The sequence below is a fragment of the Petromyzon marinus genome, chromosome 69, assembly GCF_048934315.1.
Source record: "Petromyzon marinus isolate PM22_M1 ecotype Great Lakes invasive population chromosome 69, UKy_Petmar_22M1.pri1.0, whole genome shotgun sequence".
NCBI classification, from domain to species: domain Eukaryota; kingdom Metazoa; phylum Chordata; class Hyperoartia; order Petromyzontiformes; family Petromyzontidae; genus Petromyzon; species Petromyzon marinus.
In genome coordinates this window covers 5,910,073-5,916,072 of record NC_133735.1, presented here as the reverse complement: position 1 = coordinate 5,916,072, position 6,000 = coordinate 5,910,073, and the positions used below count along the sequence as shown (strand labels likewise).

The 6,000-nt window shown below is 62.7% G+C and overlaps 1 pseudogene; it reads right to left on the bottom strand.

Annotated features, from left to right (window-relative positions):
- Positions 1-2,584: 2,584 nt before the first annotated feature.
- Positions 2,585-6,000, bottom strand: part of LOC116957045 (protein LSM14 homolog A-like) — a 28,003-nt pseudogene continuing 24,587 nt past the window's right edge.

The window sequence follows — 6,000 nt, the reverse complement described above, 5'->3', positions numbered from 1 at the left end:
GGGGGAGGGGGGGGGGGTGAATGGTTTTGTGAGGCGCGAGCGATGTGGAGGAAGCGCCCGCCGGCCAGCCGGCCGGCTCAGTCACTCACCCACCCAGTCACTCACCCACCCACTGGCTCATTCACTCACCCGCCCAGTCACTCACCCACCCACTGGCTCAGTCACTCACCCGGCCAGTCACTCACCCACCCAGTCACTCACCCACCCACTGGCTCATTCACTCACCCGCCCAGTCACTCACCCCCCCAGTCACTCACCCACCCACTGGCTCATTCACTCACCCGCCCAGTCACTCACCCGCCCAGTCACTCACCCACCCACTGGCTCAGTCACTCACCCGCCCAGTCACTCACCCACCCAGTCACTCACCCACCCAGTCACTCACCCACCCACTGGCTCATTCACTCACCCGCCCAGTCACTCACCCGCCCAGTCACTCACCCACCCACTGGCTCAGTCACTCACCCGCCCAGTCACTCACCCACCCAGTCACTCACCCACCCACTGGCTCATTCACTCACCAGCCGCCCAGTCACTCACCCATCCACTCACCCGCCCATCCACTCACCCGCCCAGTCACTCACCCACCCAGCCACTCACCCACCCACCCATCCGCCCAGTCACTCACTCACCTGCCCAGTCACTCACCCACCCACCCAGTCACTCACCCACCCACTCACCCGCCCAGCCACTCACCCACTCACTCACCCGCCCGCCAGCTCACTCACTCACCCGCCCAGCCACTCACCCACCCGCCCAGTCACTCACCCACCCACTCACCCGCCCAGCCACTCACCCACCCGCCCAGTCACTCACCCACCCACTCACCCACCCGCCCAGTCACTCACCCACCCACTGGCTCATTCACTCACCCGCCGCCCAGTCACTCACCCACCCACCCAGCCACTCACCCACCCACCCACTCACCCGCCCAGTCACTCACTCACCTGCCCAGTCACTCACCCACCCACCCAGCCACTCACCAGCTCATTCACTCACCCACCCAGCCACTCACCCACCCACTAGCTCATTCACTCACCCGCCCAGTCACTCACCCACCCGCCCAGTCACTCACCCACCCACCCAGCCACTCACCCACCCACCCACTCACCCACCCACTGGCTCATTCACTCACCCGCCCAGTCACTCACCCACCCACCCACCCAGCCACCCACCCACCCACCCACTCACCCGCCCAATGGCTCGTTCACTCACCCGCCCAGCCACTCACCCATTCACTCATTCACTTACCCGGCCCAGTCACTCGCCCACCCACCCAGCCACCCTATCAGTTACTCACCCATTCGCTAACCCACCCACCCACCCATTCAATCACCCACCAGCCCCACCCACTCATTCACTTACCCACCCATTCAGTCACCCACCCACCTCATTCACCCACCCACCCACGAGGTTCTGGGTTCCATCACGGGCCCGGACGATGCCTGCTGTTGTATATTTGGAGTTTGTGTCTCTCTCATCATCATCATCACGATGGCTAGGAGATGTTAACTACCTCGCCTGGTCTACAGGAGGTCGTGGGTTCGATCACGTGACCCTGACAACGCCTGCTGCGAGTGTGGTTCTCTGTGTGAGTCTACGTGTCTCTGTGCGAGTCTGTCTCCGTGCGAGTCTATGTGTCTCCGTGCGAGTCTTAGGGTCTCCGTGCGAGTCTTAGGGTCTCCGTGCGAGTCTTAGGGTCTCCGTGCAAGTCTATGTGTCTCCGTGCAAGTCTATGTGTCTCCGTGCGAGTCTACGTGTCTCCGTGCGAGTCTTAGGGTCTCTGTGCGAGTCTATGTCTCTCCGTGCGAGTCTACGTGTCTCTGTATGAGTCTACGTGTCTCCGTGCGAGTCTACGTGTCTCCGTGCGAGTCTACGTGTCTCCGTGCGAGTCTTAGGGTCTCTGTGCGAGTCTATGTGTCTCCGTGCGAGTCTATGTGTCTCCGTGCAAGTCTTAGGGTCTCCGTGCGAGTCTTAGGGTCTCCGTGCGAGTCTTAGGGTCTCTGTGCGAGTCTATGTGTCTCCGTGCGAGTCTTAGGGTCTCCGTGCGAGTCTTAGGTCTCTGTGCGAGTCTATGTGTCTCCGTGCAAGTCTACGTGTCTCTGTGCGAGTCTACGGGTCTCTGTATGAGTCTACGTGTCTCCGTGTGAGTCTACGTGTCTCCGTGCGAGTCTTAGGGTCTCCGTGCGAGTCTACGTGTCTCCGTGCGAGTCTACGTGTCTCCGTGCGGGTCTGTGTGTCTCCGTGCGAGTCCACGCATCTCCGTGCGAGTCTATGTCTCTCAGTGCGAGTCTATGTCTCTCAGTGCGAGTCTACGCATCTCCGTGCGAGTCCACGCATCTCCGTGCGAGTCTATGCTCTCAGTGCGAGTCTATGTGTCTCCGTGCGAGTCTATGCATCTCCGTGCGAGTCTATGTGTCTCCGTGCGAGTCTACGCATCTCTGTGCGAGTCTTAGGGTCTCCGTGCAAGTCTTAGGGTCTCCGTGCAAGTCTATGGGTCTCCGTGCGAGTCTACGCATCTCCGTGCGAGTCTATGTGTCTCCGTGCGAGTCCACGCATCTCCGTGCGCCCCTGTGCGTAACGTAGCGGCCAACCGCGCCAATTGGGAGGGGCGGGCGGGGAAGGCCGGCGAACCAAACAGGAAGTTAAGTTTCACAGGGGCGAGAGTGTCCCGCCTTCGACGATTTTTAAAGCGCGCCGAGGCTCCAGTTGCACGTCGCCCGGCCCGCACGACTCACCCAGGGAACTGTCGCAGGAGATGCTGTCGAAGAAGGATTTGGTGCGGTCGTAGTAATTGGACGGCCCATCGTCGTCATCGTCGCCGCCGCCGCCGCCGCTGCCGCCGGCATCATCAGCAGCCCCGTCGGTCGCCGCGTTGCCACCGCCACCGCCCGCCGTCTCGGGCGGTTTCGGCGTTGGTCGGCTCTGCCGCGGGCGGTTCTGTGGGAGGGCGCCGTGGTGAGCCAGCGAGTGAGGGGTGAGCGAGGGGTGAGCCAGCGAGTGAGGGGTGAGTGAGGGGTGAGCCAGCGAGTGAGGGGTGAGCCAGCGAGTGAGGGGTGAGGGGTGAGCCAGCGAGTGAGGGGTGAGTGATGGGTGAGGGGTGAGCGAGCGAGGGGTGAGCGAGTGAGGGGTGAGCCAGCGAGTGAGGGGTGAGCGAGGGGTGGGTGAGCGAGTGATGGGTGAGCGAGCGAGTGAGGGTGAGCGAGCGAGGGGTGAGCGAGTGAGGGGTGAGCCAGCGAGCGATGGGTGAGCGAGTGAGGGGTGGGTGAGCGAGTGAGGGGTGAGCGATGGGTGAGCGAGTGAGGGGTGGGTGAGCGAGTGGAGGGGTGGGTGAGCGAGTGAGGGGTGAGCGATGGGTGAGCGAGTGAGGGGCGAGCGAGTGAGGGGTGAGCCAGCGAGTGAGGGGTGAGCGAGCGAGGGGTGGGTGAGCGAGTGAGGGGTGAGCGAGTGAGGGGTGAGCCAGTGAGTGAGGGGTGAGTGAGGGGTGAGCGAGTGATGGGTGAGCGAGTGATGGGTGAGCGAGTGATGGGTGAGCGAGTGAGGGGTGAGCGAGTGGAGGGGTGAGCGAGTGAGGGGTGAGCGAGTGAGGGGTGAGCCAGTGAGGGGTGAGTGATGGGTGAGTGAGTGAGGGGTGAGCGAGCGAGGGGTGGGTGAGCCAGCGAGTGAGTGATGGGTGAGCCAGCGAGTAAGGGGCGAGCGAGTGATGGGTGGGTAAGCGAGTGATGGGTGAGCGAGTGATGGGTGAGCGAGTGATGGGTGGGTGAGCGAGTGATGGGTTGGTGAGCGATGGGTGAGTGAGCGAGTGATGGGTGAGCGAGTGATGGGTGGGTGAGCGAGTGATGGGTGAGTGAGTGATGGGTGAGCGAGTGAGGGGTGAGCAAGAGATGGGTGAGTGAGTGATGGGCGAGTGAGCGATGATGGGTGAGTGATTGTTGTATTTAAGAGAGTGAGACTGTGGCTGAATGTATGAGTGACAGGATAGGGTGTGAGGGGCAGTGGTGAGTGATGGGTGAGTGACTGATGGGTGAGTGTGAAGCTCATTCACCAGCCCGTCCACTCGCCCGCCCATTCGCACGCAAACTCACTCACTGACTCACCCCGCCTACTCATCCGCTCGCAAACTCACCCGCCCACTCGTCTACCCACCCATCTACTCGCCAACCTGCCCGCCCGCCCATCCAACTACCCACCCACGCGCCCACTCACTCACCCGCTCACTCACTCACTCACTCACCCGCCCCGCTCACCCGCTCACCCACCCGCTCACCCACCCACCCACCCGCCCACTCACCTGCCCACCTATCCGCCCGCTCCCCCGCCCACTCACTCATCTACCCGACTGCACGCCCGTACATCCACCCACCTGCCCACTAGCTCACCTACCCACCTATCCGCCCACTAGCTCACCTACCCACCTATCTGCCCGCTCACCTACCCACCTATCTGCCCGCTCACCTACCCACCTATCTGCCCGCTCACCTACCCACCTATCTGCCCACTAGCTCACCTACCCACCTATCCGCCCACTAGCTCACCTACCCACCTATCCGCCCACTAGCTCACCTACCCACCTATCCGCCCACTAGCTCACCTACCCGCCCACTAGCTCACCTACCCACCTATCCGTCCGCTAGCTCACCTACCCACCTATCCGCCCGCTAGCTCACCTACCCACCTATCCGCCCGCTAGCTCACCTACCCACCTATCCGCCCACTAGCTCACCTACCCACCTATCCGCCCACTAGCTCACCTACCCACCTATCCGCCCACTAGCTCACCTTCCCACCTATCCGCCCACTAGCTCACCTACCCACCTATCCGCCCGCTAGCTCACCTACCCACCTATCCGCCCACTAGCACACCTACCCACCTATCCGCCCACTAGCTCACCTACCCACCCACTAGCTCACCTACCCATCTATCCGCCCGCTAGCTCACCTACCCACCTATCCGCCCGCTAGCTCACCTACCCACCTATCCGCCCGCTAGCTCACCTACCCACCTATCCGTCCACTAGCTCACCTACCCACCTATCCGCCCACTAGCTCACCTACCCACCTATCCGCCCGCTAGCTCACCTACCCACCTATCCGCCCGCTAGCTCACCTACCCACCTATCCGCCCACTAGCTCACCTACCCACCTATCCGCCCACTAGCTCACCTACCCACCCGCTAGCTCACCTACCCACCTATCCGCCCGCTAGCTCACCTACCCACCTATCCGCCCGCTAGCTCACCTACCCACCTATCCGCCCGCTAGCTCACCTACCCACCTATCCGCCCGCTAGCTCACCTACCCGCCCGCTAGCTCACCTACCCACCTATCCGCCCGCTCACCTACCCACCTATCCGCCCGCTCACCTACCCACCCGCTCACCTTCCCACCTATCCGCCCACTAGCTCACCTACCCACCCGCTCACCTACCCACCCGCTCACCTTGCCACCTATCCGCCCACTAGCTCACCTACCCACCTATCCGCCCACTAGCTCACCTACCCACCTATCCGCCCACTAGCTCACCAACCCACCTACCCGCCCGCTAGCTCACCTACCCACTCGCTCACCCGCCCGCCCGCCCGCCCGCCCGCTCACCCCTGATCTTGAGCTTGTTGTTGAACTCCCGGTCGAGGTCGTCGCGATTGAAACTGCGCGTTGGCGCTCTCAAAGTCGAAGTCTCCGTCGAACTTGACGGGCGGCAGGTCGGCGGCGCCGTGCTGCTGGTGCTGGCGCGGTGCCCTCGCGCGCCCGGCCCCGCCCTTGCCCCCGCGACGCAGGTTCATGGCCGCTGCTGGGGAAAGAGAAGACGGAGGGGGTTCCCCTGTGGGTCTTTCTCTCTCCGAGTGTGTGTGTGTGTGTGAGTAGTCTGTGTGTGTGTGTCTCTGTGGGTCTGTGTGTGTGTCTGTGTGTGAGTAGTCTGTGTGTGTGACTCTGTGGGTCTGTGTGTGTGTGTATGTGGGTCTGTGTGTGTGCGATGAGTATGTGGGTTTCTGTGTGTGT